The following is an 18674-nucleotide window of genomic DNA, read 5'->3' as shown; positions in this document are numbered from 1 at the left end:
AGGGGACACATTTGGACAGTAGCATTGTCAGTCTGGGGGGAGGGAGTGTTAGTTACACTAACAAATTGAAGCTAAACTCCAGCTCACACTGCAGTTACACAAGCAGTTACAGCAGATATTTTTTTATTGCTTTTGAATTATATAAATAAATACAATCTCAATAAAATTGTAAGCACCCCTGTCAGTGGTAAATGGTTTGTCTCCTCCCTCTAACTACTTTTTACTACAGGCAAGACTATAATTAGGCTTACTTGTAGCTACACTGGATATTTCCTAAACCTGCATGGTTTAGGAGATATCCCCTGTATTTGCATGTGCCAATGTCATCGGCACATGCACACTTAAGCAAACTGAAGCAATGGCACGTATGCGCATGCGCGGGAGTGACGTCATCCCCGCTCCAGCCAATCACAGCGCCAGAGCCGCGATACCAGGAAGTAACCCCTGGGAGCGATGTTGGCTGCCAGATCGGTGAACAAGGACCGCTGCGAGGGCTTCGATCTCAGGTAATTCATAATGATTATGAGAAGGAGAGGAGAAAGGAGAGGAGAAAGAGCTGGCCAGTCACGTGAGTGCTGGGAGACGCTCTGAAATCAGGTAAAGAAGGCATTTAACCACTTCATTTTTTGCGATTCGGCACTGTGTCGCTTTAACTGACAATTGCACGGTCGTGTGACATTGTACCCAAAGAAAATTGACGTCCTTTTTTCCCCACCAATAGAGCTTTCTTTTGGTGGTAATTTGATCGCATCTGCGGTTTTTATTTTTTTCTCTATAAATAAAAAAAAAGAGCGACAATTAAAAAAAAAAAACAATGTTTTGTACTTTTTGCTATAATAAATATCCCCATTTTTTTAAGTGAATTTTTTCTCAATTTAGGCCAATATGTATTCTTCTACATATTTGCGTTCTTCTACAATTAGCGATTATTGATTGGTTTGCGCAAAAGTTATAGCGTTTACAAAATAGGGGATAGTTTTATAGCATTTTTATTAATATTTTTTTTTACTAGTAATGGCGGCGATCAGCGATTTGTATTGTGACTGCTACATTATGGCGGACACATCGGACATTTTTGACACATTTTTGAGACCATTGTCATTTATACAGCAATCAGTGCTATTTAAATGCACCAATTCCTGTCTAAATGACACTGGCAGTGAAGGAGTTAACCACTAGGGGGCGAGGAGGGGTTATGTATGATGTTATGTTTTTTTTTTCATTGTAGGGGGGGCGTGGCCTGGCATGTGACGTCACTGATCGTCTTTCCCTATATCAGGGAACAGACGATCGTTGACAGCCACAGTAGGTAGCACGGGAAGAGGTTTGTTTACACAGACCTCTCCTCGTTCTTCAGCGCTGGTCCCGCGGCCGCGGTCACGGAGCTCAGGACCGGGTAAGGAGCGCGCCGCCAGCTGGGCACTTAAAGGGGTTGTAAAGGTAAATGTTTTTTCACCTCAATGCATTCTATGCATTAAGGTGAAAAAACATCTGACAGCCCCGGCGCCCCCAGCCCCCCCCCCCCCCGTTTTACTTACCTCACCCCACGAAAGTCCCGCAATTGTCCCCTGGCATCCTTTCCACCGTTCAGCCTGGCCGCTGATTGGCTGGAGTGGATAGATGGAAAGATGTCAATCACATCCACTGACGCGGAGCACCGGGGGGCGGGGCCCTGTGATACAGCGAGCGGCTATAGCCGCCGGCTGTATCACGGGAGCGCGCCCGCAGATGCTTCTCACCATGTGAGGGAGCTCGCATGAACGTGAGAAGCACCTGCGGGAGGAAGCAGAGACAGCCGCCGAGGGACCCCAGAAGAGCAGGTTCGGGGCCACTCTGTGCAAAACGAGCTGCACAGTGGAGGTAAGTATAACATGTTTGTTATTTTAAAAATTCTGTTTACAATCCCTTTAAAGAGCAACGTACAGGTACGTGCTTGTGCCCAGCCGTGCCATTCTGCCAACGTACATCGGCGTGAGACGGTCCTTAAGTGGTTAAAACCCATATATACTGTGGAGCCTCTATAATTAAAAGAGCTGAGATCAAACCAATAAAAGGGGTGGGCCAGGGGACACTAAGGCTGGGGAGGAAAGAGCTAGATGATGCTGGATGTCCTGCAAAAAGGAAATAAGGAGGACTGACTTGGTGCAGCTTCTAAAGCGCAATGTGAGACATTTCAGTACAGGAGAGGAAGCCGTACAGCTGTGCAAGACTGAAGGGAAGGGTTCTGCTTTGAAGTTTCCTTCTTATGTATTTGTTTTTTGGTCCCTAAATGGGTCATCAGTTACATTCTCATCCCTATTACAATGTAAAGCTTCCTTCTTCTAACCTGTGAAGGCAATAATTACTTGGTAACAATTGATGCATCATATTTTGTTGACTTTGATTGGCTGTAAAATGTAGAACTCGCCTAGGTTTTTTTTTTTTGAAGCACTGTGTTCTGTGTTCTGCTATGCTTTGGGTGGTAATCTTGGTTAAACACAATAGAAGGCGGGTGATGGTTTTTTGCTTTGTTTAAAAATTTTATTTAAAATTGCTAAAGGAATATTTGGTAGTTTTTGTAGCTAGGAAGCTGTTCATTAGATAACATGAAGACACTGAAAACGCCTTGCAGTATTAACCACATGCAGACCAGACCTATTCTGACACTTTCGTTTTTATCATGTTGCAATAAGTATTTTTTGGCTAGAAAGTTTCTTAGAACCCCAAACATATTTTTTTAAATCAGAGGTTATAGGGAATAAAATGGTGGTCATTGCAGCTTTTTATGTCACAATGTATTTGCGTAAAAGTACACTTTAATGAATTTGAATGCAAAAAAAAAACACAATATATAACCCAATTATTTATTAAAATATTAAAAATGATGTTAGGCCAAGTAAACACAATGGCACAGGAGGGAAAATGGGCGTACCTGTACATTCCCTTTAATTGGCAGGGCTAGCAGGCGATCGTGTCACGGAGCCTCAGAACAGGGAGATGCAAACAAGGCATTTCCCAATTCTATTAAAAGAAGAAAGCTGCGCTGAAAATCATGTACCATAAAAAGTGCTAAATGATATCATTACCACCATGACAAAACGTATTTTTCACCATGTGTGCAAAAATTATTAGTATAAATACAAAAGTGAAAAACAATAATAAAAAGGCAAATATAAGTAGTCCAAAAGTAAATGGGAAACCAATATTAAATATAGAAGCAGGAGGATAAGGAGATGAAGCTTCAGTCCACTTAGGTGACTCCGCACACAGCACCCTCAGAGTATGAAGTAAGTGCACCCAGGAAAGAATACTCCACCACTAGATCCAGTGAGGCTTACCAGCTAGCCAGATCTCTTTTTAAGGAGATCACATGTGCCTGTAATTTTAACTTCCGAACCGGACCTTTGAAGCCTCATACACACGGTCGGACTTTGTACAAACTTTCCCGTGGACTTTTGTAAAAAGGGCGTAGTCCACAAGTTTGTATTGCATACACACGACAGGACTTTTTAGGCAACAAACACGAACGTAGTGACGTTTCAACGTACTGATGACACTTCAAAAGAGGACGTTCAATTACTCCAGCGCCACCTTTGGTCAACTTCTGTATTGTAGTCTGATCTTTTGCATTGGTTCTGAGCATGCGTGTTTGTACCTTGTACAAAAGTCCGATGGTTTTGCGTACACACGATCGGACTTATGTTGTTAAAAAGTTTGTCCGTTCGCACAGCCAACAAAAGTCTGATGAAAACAGAAAAAGTTTGTCCGATGGAGCGTACACACGGTCGGATGTTGCTCCAAAACAGCTAATTTGCATGTTTGTTGTCAAAAAGTCCGATCGTGTGTACGGGCCTTTAGAAAATGGCACAACCGCTGATGCCTCCAATCAGTATATGTCCTCCTCAGAACGTCACACACGAGAAAACTGTTGTAGATCAATCACAGAATGCTCAGGATTATTGAAAACACTCTTGCTTATCTTTAAAAATCCACGAGACAAACTGCAAACAGAAGGTTGCCTTGGTGTGCCATTTTTTTCAGCAAAGCAGGATTCAATGTATCCAATTGGTTTGGTCAACAGATGACACTTATTATTACAGAGGCTCTGCTACTTCCATTCCTCGTTGCACACTCTTCCTGGTTGTGACCTGCTCCTGGTCATGTGACATGTCGTGCTCCAATCAGTACCGCCTTGTGACATGACAGATCACTGCTCCCCGTCATCGGGAGCAGTGACTGCTGTCATGTCAGTAGTAGCCCCTCCTCCCCACAGTTAGAATCACTCCCTAGGGCACACTTAACTCCTCGATCGCCCCCCTAGTGTTTAAAGTGGAAGTAAACTCCCCTATCGTTTTCAGCCAAGGAAGCTGCCATCTTTGCCTCTGTTTAATCTTCAACTGCTATGGTGCTGCACATGTGATTCGTTATGACACCAGCCATTGAATGGTTTGATAGTTTGGCTGAGAGCACAGCCAATGTGCAGTTAGCATTCCCAGAATTCCCTTTTTCTTTTTAACTGTTTAATTCGATGGGTTTACTTCCACTTTAACCCCTTTCCTGCCAGTGTCATTTACACAGTAATCAGTGCATTTTTATAGCACCGATCACTGTATAAATGACAATGGTCCCAAATAGTGTCAAAAGTGTCCGATGTGTCCGCCATAATGTAGCAGTCCCCATAAAAAAAAAAAAAATCGCAGATCGCTGCCATTACTAATAAAAAAAATTAATAATAATAATCCCATAAAAATATACCCTAATTTGTAGACGCTAAAACTTGTGCGCAAACCAATCAATATACGCTTATTGCGGTTTTTTTACCAAAAATATTTAGAAGAATACATATTGGCTTAAACTGACAATATTAGATTGTCCTCCCAGCAACAATAGACCTCTGTCTGCAACAACAGATCTCTCAGCATCTATAAACCTTCCTCAATAGTAGATCCCTACCCCAGCAACATAAGACCCACCAACATCAATAGATCCCCCGCTGACAACAATAGGCCTATCAGGCAAGCAATGGATCCCCTGCAACAATAGATCCCCCCAGTGACAATAGATCTCTTAGCAGCCAGCTTTATTGGACCTTTCAGCACACTTACCAGCCCTTGCCATTACATACATTCAATGGGGGAGGTGCCGGAACTGCACTCCCGCTGAAAATAAGCCCTGTGTATCAAAACCTAAAAAAAAAAATATATAAACATGTTTTTGCAATGATAATGATGCAATGATGTCAGCCCTGCAGTAAATCTTCTAAAATGGGAAGGGGAGGAGATTGCAATACAGTTGTCCTCAGAGTTAGAACTTAGAGGGCCACTTTCATATGGCACATCTTCGCTCGCTTAGGCCTGGTTCACACCTATGTGTTTTTCAGCGTGTTTTCAGTTTTGCAGAAACACATTACAGTCCATTTAACATGGTTTCCTATGGGTCACATTCAAATCTCTGTGCTTTCAACTGGTGTGTTTTTTGGAAAGGGTCGGGGACTTTTTTTCCTGCAGCAGGTTGCGTTTTTGGTTCCATAGACTTCAATGAACATGCATCACTTGCATTTTTTGATGCACTGCTGCTGAATTTTTTTCTGTTTTTTTCTGCGTGGCAACAGACACCTCCCAAAAGCGCATCAAAATTGAATTAAAAACGCATCAAAAATGCATGCGAAAAAAAAGGCAAAACTCACTGGGAAAAGCATCAACTGCAACCTGCATAGGTGTGACCCAGGCTCCAGGTTGCACAGGTGTTGCAGCAGCCCTGCACAGGCAGCCAGTTGAAAACAATGACAGACAGCTGGCTGCACAGACCTTTAGGCCCCTTTCAAATACACATTCAGGCAGGCAGGGGATTCAGTGATCTACAGTGCATAAAATATATATTCAGTCTTCTACATATATACAGTGGGGACGGAAAGTATTCAGACCCCCTTAAATTTTTCACTCTTTGTTATATTGCAGCCATTTGCTAAAATCATTTAATTTCATTTTTTTCCTCATTAATGCACACACAGCACCCCATATTATTTTTGCAGATTTATGAAAAAAGAAAAACTGAAATATCACATGGTCCTAAGTATTCAGACCCTTTGCTCAGTATTTAGTAGAAACACCCTTTTGATCTAATACAGCCATAAGTCTTTTTGGGAAAGATGCAACAAGTTTTTCACACCTGGATTTGGGGATCCTCTGCCATTCCTCCTTGCAGATCCTCTCCAGTTCTGTCAGGTTGGATGGTAAACATTGGTGGACAGCCATTTTTAAGTCTCTCCAGAGATGCTCAATTGGTTTGGGCTCTGGCTGGGCCATTCAAGAACAGTCACAGAGTTGTTGTGAAGCCACTCCTTCGTTATTTTAGCCTTGTGCTTAGGGTCAATGTCTTGTTGGAAGGTAAACCTTCAGCCCAGTCTGAGGTCCTGAGCACTCTGGAGAAGGTTTTCGTCCAGAATATCCCTGTACTCGGCTGCATTCATCTTTTCCTCGATCGCAACCAGTCGTCCTGTCCCTGCAGCTGAATAACACCCCCACAGCATGATGCTGCCACCACCATGCTTGGTACTGTATTGGACAGGTGATATGCAGTGCCTAGTTTTCTCCACACATACCGCTTAGAATTAAGGCTAAAAATCTCTATCTTGGTCTCATCAGACCAAAGAATCTTATTTCTCACCATCTTGGAGTCCTTCGTGTCTTTTTTAGCAAGCTCCATACAGGCTTTCATGTGTCTTGCACTGAGGAGAGGCTTCCATCGGGCTACTCTGCCATAAAGCCCTGACAGGTGGAGGGCTGCAGTGATGGTTGACTTTCTGCAACTTTCTCCCAACTCCCGACTTCATCTCTGGAGCTCATCCACAGTGATCTTTGGGTTCTTCTTTACCTCTCTCGCCAAGGCTCTTCTCCCCCGATAGCTCAGTTTGGCCAAACGGCCAGCTCTAGGAAGGGTTCTGGTTGTCCCAAACATCTTCCATTTAAGGATTATGGAGGCCACTGTATTCTTAGGAACCGGGATTCCACCCTAAAGTGGAACCTCCGCTGATCGGATCCCTCCCCCCCTCCGGTGTCACAATTGACACCTTTCAGGGGGGAGGGGGGTGGAGATACCTGTCAAAGACAAGTATTTACACCCACTTCCGGGCATAGACTCCCGTGGGAGTCTATGCCATTTCCTGCCCTGCCGCGCTGTCTGCTGGGACACACACGGGTCCCAGTGACAGCGCGGAGATTTCCTATTGCGCGGCGCAACTCGCGCATGCGCAGTAGGGAACCGGGAAGTGAAGCCGATTTGCTTCACTTCCTGATTCCCTCACCTAGAATAGTGGCGGCAGCAGCCGAGGGCCGAGCGATTGATCGGCCTCGGCTGCCGGCATCGCTGGAACCCGGGACAGGTGAGTGTCCATTTATTAAAAGTCAGCATCTGTAGTATTTATAGCTGCTGGCTTTTAATATTTTTTTTTTTGGTGGAATCCCTATTTAAGTGCAGCAGAAATTTTTTTGTAACCTTGGCCAGATCCGTGCCTTGCCACAATTCTGTCTCTGAGCTCTTCAGACAGTTCCTTTCACCTCATGATTCTCATTTCATCTGACATGCACTGTGAGCTGTAAGGTCTTATATAGACGGGTGTGTGGCTTTCCTAATCAAGTCCAATCAGTATAATAAAACACAGCTGGACTCAAATAAAGGTGTAGAAGCATCTTAAGGATGATAAGAAGAAATGGACAGCACCTAAGTTAAATATATGAGTGTCACAGCAAAGGGTCAGAATACTTAGGACCATGTGATATTTCAGTTTTTCTTTTTTAATAAATCTGCAAAAATGTCAACAATTCTGAGTTTTTCTGTCAATATGGGGTGCTGTGTGTACGTTAATGAGGAAAAAAATGAACTTAAATGATTTTAGCAAATGGCTGCAATATAACAAAGAGTGAAAAATTTAAGGGGTCTGAATATTTTCCATCCCCACTGTATATCGACTGCATTCTAGTGTAGCCAAGCCTATATCTGACTGCTGGTTGTTACTGGTGTACATTTTCAAATACACTTTCAAGCTGGCAGGCAGGTGATTCAGTGATCTGCAGTACATATAATGTATATACAGTCTTCTACATATATATATCTACTGCATTCTAGTCTAGCCAAGCCTATATCTGACTGCAGGCTGTTCCCAGTGTACTTTTTCTAGTAAACTTCAGGCAGTGTTTTGCTAATAAAATTTTACAGCATGTCTAGAAGGCCACCAAGGAGAGGCAGACGCTCACAAGCCACTAAAAGAGGGCAAGCAGGCTCTGTTTCTACAGCCAACAATGCTGGTCGTGGACACGGTGCAACCTCAGCATGTGGCCATGGGGCACATTTGTCCTTTTTTTCACCAGCTGGCCGTGTTGATCCACAACATGCAGAGTTGGTAGAGTGGATAACTAAGCCTTCCTCATCCTCTGTCACCCAGGCTAAGAGCAGTTTGCCTGCCAATGCAGCTGCCAAAGCGGCCTATTTCATCTGCTCAATGTCATCAGTCACTCCTTCCCTATCACCACCATCATGCACGAAGGAGTCCCCCAAACTGTTTGACCACAGTGTCGGGTACATGCTGCAGGAGGATGCGCAGTGTTTTTAAGGCTCTGATGATGGTATCCAGGTTGAGGAAGGCAGTAACGTGAGCCCAGAGAGAGGGGGTGCCCAAGAAGGACAAGAAACTAGCAGTCATGTTCCCCCATCTGCAGCATACTGCCAGGTTTGCTCCAGTGACAAAGAGGGAGGGGATGATGAGGTCACTGACTCTACGTGGGTGCCTTATAGAAGAGAGGAGGAGGAGGAGGCACATCTCCAATGAGGCAGGATGCCCTCCAGGGGCCAGCTTAGGGGCAGCCACCTGACTGCATCACACCACAGAGCTCCACATGTGCAGGGCGCTGCTGACTCCCTGCGTATTTTGAAAAGTTCTTTGGTGTGGGCCCTTTTTGATATGTGTGCAGCAGATCGCACCATTGCTGTTTGCAACATATGTATAAAAGCATATCTAGCGTTGCTAAAACAGCAGCCACTTGGGCAACACATGCTTGACCAGACATATGACAACCTCCCATGCAGTCCGTTGGCAACAGTACTTAAAAGACCCACACCAAAGAACAAGGCAGACCTCTTCTTGCTCCTCATCAGCTGGGATCTCCAACACCACTATACCTTCAGTCCTCTCAGAAACCTACACTGAGAGGAATGAAGGTGTAGAATTAGGTGTACCAAGTACTTGCTGGCAATCTGCTATCGCTACACCAACATCCGATTGTAGCAGGCAAATTTCCCTACCCCAGTTGCCAAACCATTGAAAGAAATTCAGTCCCAGCCATTTACATGCTCAGCGGCTGAATGCTAGCTTGGCTAAATTGCTAGCACTCCAACTGCTGCCTTTTCAGCTGGTAGACTCTGCCTCCTTTTGTGAATTTGTGGAATGTGCAGTACCTCAGTGGCAGGTTCCCAAACTCCATTTCTTTTCACGGAAGGCCATTCCGGCTCTCTATCGGCATGTGGAAGGCAATGTCTTGGCCTCGTTGGACAGGGCGGTCAGCGGTAAGGTGCATATTACTGCTGACTCGTGGTCCAGCAGGCATGGACAGGGATGTTACCTTTCTTTTATGGCGCACTGGGTAAGTCTGCTGGCAGCTGGGAAGGATGCAGGACAGGGTGCAGTATTGTTGGAGCTTGTTCCACCACCACGCCTGCAAAATGCTAGTAGTGGTGATTCTGCCACACCTCTCTCCTCCACTCCCTCCTTTTCTTCTTCCTCTGCAGATTTCTCCTCTGAACCATCGGTGCTCCGTAGGCATTCAAGGGGCTACGCAAGCACTCAGGAAAAAAGATGCCATGCGGTGCTTGAGTTGGTCTGCTTAGGGGACAGGAGCCACACTGGGGAAGAGATTCTGTCAGCTCTGCAGGGGCAGACTCAGACGTCTTTGATGCCACGCCAGCTTCAGGCAGGAATAGTGGTTTGCGACAATGGCACCAACCTCTCTGCCCTCCAACAGGGACAGTTGACCCATGTTCCCTGTTTGGCTCATGTCCTTAATTTGGTGGTGCAGCGGTTCTTGTGCAGGTACCCGGGCTTACAGAACCGCTGCAAGTCAGGAAGTCTGAGGCAGGCCAGGAAAGTCTGTGGGCATTTCTGCCGGTCATATAATGCCAGTGCTCGGCTGGCTGACCTTCAAAAGGAATGCAACCTATCCAAGAACTGCCTCATCCATGACATGCCCACCAGGTGGAACTGAATGTTGGCAATGATGCAGCTGAACACGCAGCAGAGGGCCATCAATGAGTACCTGGCACCAGGACAGGGTCAGGGGAGCTTGGCTTTTTTTTGCCACGCCAGTGGCTACTGATCAAGGATCCATGCATTGTCCTGTCACCATTTGAGGAGGTCACTAGGATGGTGAGCAGTGACAGTGCATGCATTAGTGATACTGTCCCTGTTGTCTTCCTGTTGAAGCACACGCTTCATGGAATAATGGACAGGGCACTTGAGGTAGAACAGAGGGAGGAAGAGGAGGACTTCCTTACCTCTCAAGGCCCCCCTTATCCTCACAGTATTGCTGCAGGCCCACCAATCACATAGGAGGAGGAGGAGGATGAGGATTGTGTCAGCATGGAGGCAGAGCCTAGCACTCAGCATCAGCAGCAGTCTTCAAGGGATCGTTTTCAGTCCCCAGAAACCCATGGACTTGTACGTGGCTGGAAGGAGGTGGCTGTGGATCATGTCATCCTTAGTGACCCAGAGGACTCTGGATCGAATGCCTCAGCAAACCTTCACTGCATGGATCCTGCAAAGCCTGTGAAAGGACCCTCGGATCCGTGGTATCAAGGAGAGGGATCATTACTGGCTGGCAACCCTTCTTGATCCACGTTACAAGGGTAAGGTTGCAGAACTTATCCAGCCTTAGCAGAGGGAGCAGAGGATGAAACATCTTCGGGAGGCCTTGCAGAAAGGTTTGTGCAATGCGTTTCCAAAACCTGGGAGGTTAAAATGTCCTGGTCCTCCTGGACAACGTGTTGCTGAGGCTTCGGTCAGTCACAGAAGGAGCGGTGGAGAAGGTGGCCATCTGACCTATGCGTTCAGACAATTCTTTAGTCCGCAGCTCCAAGGTCTGATCGGTTCCAGCAACCATTGCCAGCATCTGATTTACATGGTGCAGGAACATCTAAGGGCAAGATCAGACTTGGAGACCTTTCCCACAGAAAATCCTCGGGGTTACTGGGTCTTGAGTATGGATCACTGGCCAGAGCTTGCAAAAAATGTAATTGAGCTACTGGCCTGTCCTGCATTCAGCGTTCTTTCTGAACGCACATTCAGTGCTGCTGGAGGCTTTGTAAATGATCACAGAGTGCGCCTGTCCACACACTCAGTTGATCGGCTCACGTCATAAAAATGAATCGGTCTTCAATCACCGGCTCCAAGCACCCGATGCTGATGTAACCGATTAATTTTTCTATGAATGTGAGATCCCTTGAAGATTGCCTATGCTGAGTGACTATCCTGTTATGCTGAGTGACTATCCTTGTCACGCACCTGGTTATTGAGCCCGATATGCAGAGGGAGGCCTCCCTTACAGTCCTGACTCCCAGCCCCTGGTAGAGTTGACAGGAGGCACAGGAGCGCAGGACAGCACGAGTGCCTGGCAGGATCAACAGCTGGTATGCAGGTCTGATGCTCCGGACGTAGCTGGGACAGCAGGAACAACAGGTGGAATGCAGCAGACTGGAAGCTGGAGCTGGGAGGCAGGGACTCACAGGATTTGGATGGATGGTCCCAAAGATTGAAAAACAGGAAGGTCAGGCAGGCTGTTTCATACACTGGAAAGCGTTACTGGAACAGGTGCAGAAGGCAGACGGAAGGTCACTAGGCAAGCCCGGTCGGTAACAGACTGGTGTAGATAAGCCAAAGGATCAGGCAGGAGAGAGGTCGTAGACAAGCTGGGGTCAGATGCAGGCAGATGGCAGGGATAGTCACAAGGCAAGCGGATACTCACAAGAACGGATCAGGAACACAGGAAACTCTCAGGGAACGCTGTAGATATGGCAGCAAGGTTCCTCTGTCATGACAGGGTTTAAATAGCGCTTCTGGTGCCAATGGCCATGCGCCCGGGGCGTGCACAGAACTGTTCCTCTCAGCACGCCTTTCCTGACATTGCCCCCCTCCGAAGGGCAGCCTCAGGATGCCCAACCGGGCCAACTTTTCAGGGTGAGCTCTTTTGAAGGACAGGATTAATAATCTTGGCATGGATGTTATTTTCCGGTTGCCAAGATTTTTCTTCTGGGCCGTAACCCTTCCATTTCACAAAAAATTGGATCCGATTATTCCTTTTCCGACAGTCCTTAATTGCCTCCACCTCATATTCCTCTTCCCCATTAACAACCACAGGTTCAGGGGGATCAGAATTTTGTCCAGGAAAAGGATTAGCAGCGGGGAAAAGGATTAGCAGTCGGCTTAAGTAGGGAGACATGGAAAACAGGGTGTATCCGAAAGGACTCCGGCAATTCCAGCTCTTAGGCCACCTCATTGATCCTTCTTTTCACTGAAAAGGGGCCTTCGAACCTAGGACCCAACTTCTTAGAAGGGCAAGCAAGCCTTAGGTTCACCGTAGATAGCCACACCCGATCTCTGGGTTTCAGGACTAATTCTCCCCGTCTTTTCCTGTCAAAAATGTATTTGTTGCATTCCTGCGCCTTGGCCATGGTTTCCTAAAATAACTTGTTATTAGAATTGAAGAAATTTATGGTTTCAAAAGCAGCTGGCACCGGACATTCTGGAAAAGAGTTGGGTAAGAATGGTGGTATCCGTAGTTGGCATAGAGGGGAGTTTGCTTAATGGAAGAGTGAGTAGAGTTATTATAAGCAATCTCAGCCAGTGGTAATAGAGACATCCAGTCGTCCTGTGAAAATTAAGAAAAGCATCGCAGGTACTGCTCCAGAGTCTGGTTGGTCCTCTCCGTCTGCCCGTTAGTCTGTGGGTGGTAGGCAGAGGAGAAGGACAATTCAATGCCAAGGGTTTTGCATAGTGCTTTCCAGAACCTGGAGGTGAACTGTATACCCCTATCCGAGGTAATGTTGACAGGAATTCCGTGAAGCCGGACAATCTCCCTGATGAAAACTCGTGCCGTTTCAGGGGTAGATGGGTGTTCCTTTCAACGGGATAAAGTGTGCCATCTTGGATAGCCTGTCGACGACTACAAATATAGCAGAATGGCCTTCTGCGATGGGAAGCTCCACAATGAAATCCATGGAAATAGATTTCCAGGGCCTGTCCGGTACGAATAAGTGTTTGAGCAGACCCCAAGCCTTGGTTTGGTTGCACTTGCTCCGGGCGTAGGTAGGGCAAGATTCCACATAGTCCTTACAGTCTTTAGCAACCTGGGGCCACCAGAAGGTGCGCTGCACCAAATCAGCTGCTTTGGAAACGCCAAAGTGCCCGCTAGGTCATGGTCATGGCAAACTTTGAGTATGCTGAACCGGAGGCTTTCAGTTATGAAGATTTTATCATTAAACCACAGCAGGCCATCTTTTTGGTCTCCAGAGAGGTAGGAACATTGACAGAAGCCTGTTTGACCCGGGCAAGTAGATCTTCCTGCACTAGAAGAAAATTTTCCACAGGTAGAATGGTGTCTGGGGAGGCAGCTATTCCAGAGTCACTGAACATGCGGGACAAGGCATCTGGTTTTGTGTTCTTTGAGCAGGGCCGGTATGTAACGTGAAAGAAGACGAGGCTTGACGAGGTTTTAAACGTTTTGCAGTTCTCAGATACTCTAGATTCTTGTGATCTGTGTACACTAGAATCGGGTGAGCTGCCCCTTCCAGCAGATAGAGCCATTCTTCTAGCGCTGCTTTAATTGCCAAAAGTTCTTGGTCCCCAACGTTGTAGTTCCTTTCCGGAGCAGATAGTTTACGGGAAAAGAAGGCAATAGGAAACAAGAGGGACTTGGGACCCTCACATTCGTGCATGTGCCTCATATGTGAACCCAGCCTAAAGAATAAGTTCACCTTTCTGAACATATTACATGCTACACCTATATTTACGGTGGAACAGGTTCAGCAAGCACCTCCTCTCCCCCTGATTGCCCCTCTCTGTGAAAGCAGTCAGGGGATCCTCTTCCACCTGTCACAATTTAAAATCAGCGTAGCCATGCTGGGCTCCAGCCACATGGTCGCATCGTTCATTCATAGTTTCCTGTGAATGAATAGACTACAAGTAAAGTCATCCATCACAGCTGACTGCTTGTAATTCTTTATGAACTGTGAGGGTCTTGTAGTTCATTGATCTTTCTGCTCTCAGGCAACCACCTGCCTATATCGGAGGTACATGCACACAGCTATCCTCAGAACCTGCAGGAGCCTGATGTTGCACTGGTGATCTGGTGATCTGCTGATCAATGCTCTGCAGCTCCATAGAAAATATTTTAAAAAATTTGCATTTATTTTTTTCAAAAGGTGAACTTATGCATTAAAGTGGAACTTTACACATAACAGCTTGATAAACAAAAATTATATTCTCTTTCAATGAACATGCATTATCCATAAATAATTATGCTACCAAAATGAGTGTGTGCTGCAAATTGCAGCATTGCTCCTGTTTCTTCTTGCTGGAAGCTGCCATTTTGATGAAGCCCAGAGCCCCTGAGCAGCAGTAAATCTATAGGCTGTCAGCAGATCGGCCTCTACAAATTTAGCAGTGCCTAAAATAGAGAACAAATGAGCACGTGCAGAGCAGGGTGAGGCACAGTGTATTAATGAATTTTAAACATTATAGGCACTCATTTTTAATGTTTCGCATAGCTATACCTGCAAAAGGGGGCAGCCTGAAGGGATCTTTTTTTCTTTTTTGAGGACTTACTTTTTTGACTAAAGTTTCACTTTAAAGTAAAGTAGTAAACCGTGGCGGAATTAAAAAACAAAAACAAAAAAAACCTGTCAGACAAAGGCAAAATGTGCCAGTATGTATTTCATCTAAGAACCTTAGAACAAAGCCCTCCAGCGCTGTTCTGTCACCGCTGACAGGGCTGACATTTTCCCCCAGTCTTTATTCCAGGTTTGCGGGCTCCGGCGCTGTGAGTGGCTGGAGGCCACAATGATGTCACTCCCACCCTTGGTTCCAGCACGAAGCTCTGAAGGTCCGGCAAGGTATGCCAGACCTTCAGAGCACATGCGCCAGTGATGTCTGGCTGAATGCAGGGTGAATACCTTCTAAACGGTGCACATTTAGGAGATATTAATTTTCTCTTATGCTTTATCTTAGGCCTTATTGTAGGCTTACCTGTAGGTAAAAATCGCAAAGTGGGCTTTACTACTGCCTTAACCACTTGCCGACTGGCTCACGCCGATATATGTCGGCAAAGTGGCACCGCTGTGACCCGATGCGGGTGGTCGGTGGTGATGATCGCGGGCACAAGAGCCACCAGAACAGAAGCGCCTCTTCTCCAAAGAGAATAAATTCAGTGCTCGCAACTTTTCCTCATAACTAATAGCCTCCGGAACATTTTTTAGCTTTGTTGCCCTTCTTTGTACTCCCTCTATTTCCAGTACATCCTTCCTGAGGACTCGTGCCCAGAACTGGTCAGCATACTCTAGGTGCAGCCGGACCAGAGTCTTGTAGAGCGGGAGAATTATCGTTTTATCTCTGGAGTTGATCCCCTTTTTTAATGCTAATATTCTGTTTGCTTTGTTAGCAGCAGCTTGGCATTGCATGCCATTGCTGAGCCTATCATCTACTAGGACCCCCAGGTCCTTTTCCATCCTTGATTCCCCCAGAGGTTCTCCCCCCATTGAGTAGATTGCATTCCTATTTTTTCCACCTAAATGCGTTATTTTACGTTTTTCTACATTAAACCTCATTTTCCATGTCATTGCCCACCCCATTCATTTGTTCAGATCTTTTTGCAAGGTTTCCACATCCTGCGGAGAAGTTATTGCCCTGCTTAGCTTAGTATTGTCCGCAAATACAGAGATTGAACTGTTTACCCCATCCTCCAGGTTGTTTATGAACAAATTAAATAGGATAGGTCCCAGCACAGAACCCTAGTTGATCCAGAGAATATCCAATTGCCTCCTGGGGGTCAGGAAGAAATCCCCCCCCCCCCCAAGAGAAAATTGGATAATACTATATTTGGGGTTTTTTCTTCCTCTGGATCAGCACTAGTGTGCTGCATGAGATTTGCAGGTGTGCCGTGGGAATTTTGAATAATATTTAAAATTGATAGCATTTTGAAACCTTGAACATATTGAAAAATCAAATGGTATATCAATGTCGCAAAAGTAAAAAAAAGTAACACTGTATATACAAATGCAATCTCTGTCAGTCTATCGTTCATTGGTTCCTTTCGTAAGGGGAGAACTTGATCGCTCTAATTGTATTAATATTATTATTATACAGGATTTATAAAGCGTTGACCGTTTGCGCATCACTTTACGACATTGGGGCAGACAGTACAGTTACAATACTATTCAACACAGGAGGATCAGAGCGCTGCTCGTTAGAGCTTACAATCTAGGAGGGAAGGTCAAGTTATACAAAAGGGTAATAGCTGTGGGGGATGAGCTAATAGAGAAAATAATGCAGTTGTTAGATGGAGGCAGGATAGTCTTCTCTGTATTATAAAATTATCATAGTATTATAATAATAGAGACCGTTCCATTTGTTTGTTCCGTTTGTCGACTTCGGAGCCTCGCTTCAATCTGATTTGCTCATGACAGCAGGCACAATCTTCACATTAAATTAAAAACTTAAAATATATTTGTAAAAAAATGTTAAATCTTTTCAGGTGAGGACGTGGCGGCTTGAGCGCTGAAGAAGATGGCCGCTTAACTCATCCACTCCCACTGACAGGGCTATTTAACTTGAAACTACGGAGGTATTATTCACTTTTTTTACACCCAAATTGACATGGGTACATCATCTAGGAGCTCCTCCACCTCGAGATCTCGGCCTCCCCGTGATTTAAGCAGTAATTCCTCACTCACAATCCTGGCTATGTTTAGGTCACATACAACTGCTATAGAGCCATCTCAAGCTGCGCAGTCAAATTCCGGTCAATCACAGGCTGATAACTCCCTCTCACAAAGGCCTGCTAATGACATTGTATTGATGCAACATCAACACCCCAGTATTACGGATTTACATTTAGTTGTGGCAGATATTAAAGATACACTCACAGCAGATATCCAATCTATTGCTGGGCACGTCAATGAAGTGGAAAAAATACAGGCCACGCATTCTGTTACAATTCGCATAGCCCATCAATCTATTGATACACACTCCCTTCAATTACGTGACCTTAATAGACACGCTGAAGATCTTGACAATCGTGGCAGACGCCACAATCTACGATTGAGAGGCCTTCTTGAATCAATCAATGTAGACAGACTTAAACCTACTGTTATGGATATATTTAATAATATTTGGGAAAAACCCCCTGCAACTCCAATAGGGATAGACAGAATACATCGCGCCCTCAGACCTAAAGGTAAAGATTTCGATCCGCTTAGGGATGTCATTTGTCACTTGATTGACTTTCAGCTTAAGGAGGATATTCTCAAAAAGGCACGCAATAATTCTAAAATCCTTTTTAATGGTACAGAATTGCATTTATTCCAAGATCTTTTTAGTATTACACTCCTTCTTGATGTTCTCCGCAAAAATGGGATTTCATACCTCTAGAAGTTTCTCTTTTGTCTATCTGCGTCGTCACTGGGCCGCACAGCCCTCCTCAGAGTGCCTGAAGATCTATGTCACTTTTGCACTATGCTGGATATTCCTTTTACTAAAGTACCGAATTGGTATGCTGAATTTCGTCCACGGATCACGGACTCTGCTCATCTCATTTGTGAACCGATGGACACCCAAATGATTAGTTACAGGTGACAACGATCACCGTCGGAACCACGTCCCTTGGAATCAGTCTCTGGTACTGACAGAAGATCGCATTCCATGAAAGCTCCTCAAACCTGCCGAGCTCGCCGGGGTAATTGAATCACTAGTATTTTGCTTACTGTTTCCATTTTCACGGATGTTTCCATTTAACCTGCTCTACTTAATATTTCTTTTTATCCAATAGTATTATTCTAAACGATACATTGTATTTAACTTTTCATGCACTCAACATGAAATGTATGTATTTCTTTTTCTTGTTTGACAGGATAGTTCATGTTACCACTTTTTTTATTAATTTTTTTATTTTTATTTTTTTATAATTTTATCTTTTGCTATGTCTTGGTTCACTTAACTTATAACATTGGATTTATTATATATTGTTTTTATTATATCTTATTCACACTCCAATTATTTATTCATTTTTATTAATATATTTATTTATTTATTTTTAATTACATGATACTTATAGCCAACACCAAGACTTTTACATTTTAGAATTTTTAGAATTTTAGAATTTTTAGATTTTAAGTTTTAAAATTTTAAAATTTTTAGATTTTTAACTTTTTAAATTATATATATTGGTCTGTGGTGACTATTAATTATACTATTATTTATTTATTTTTATTCTTGATTCCTTTACTCAAGAAAAAAAAAAAAGAGCAAACAATAAATACAAAAAAGGTGTAAATAACTCACATGAATACTTTGTAACATTCTTCAATGATAGGTTCATGATATTTTATTCATTACTTTCTCCATTTTTCTACATCTCTGTTCAACGGGTAGTTTACTATTA

This window comes from Lithobates pipiens, unplaced genomic scaffold (genome assembly GCF_037356315.1).
Source record: "Lithobates pipiens isolate NorthernLeopardFrog02 unplaced genomic scaffold, aLitPip1_a1.2 Scaffold_1, whole genome shotgun sequence".
Lineage (NCBI taxonomy): Eukaryota > Metazoa > Chordata > Amphibia > Anura > Ranidae > Lithobates > Lithobates pipiens.
The sequence above is the reverse complement of the archived record's forward strand: the minus strand, read 5'-3'. Positions refer to the sequence as shown.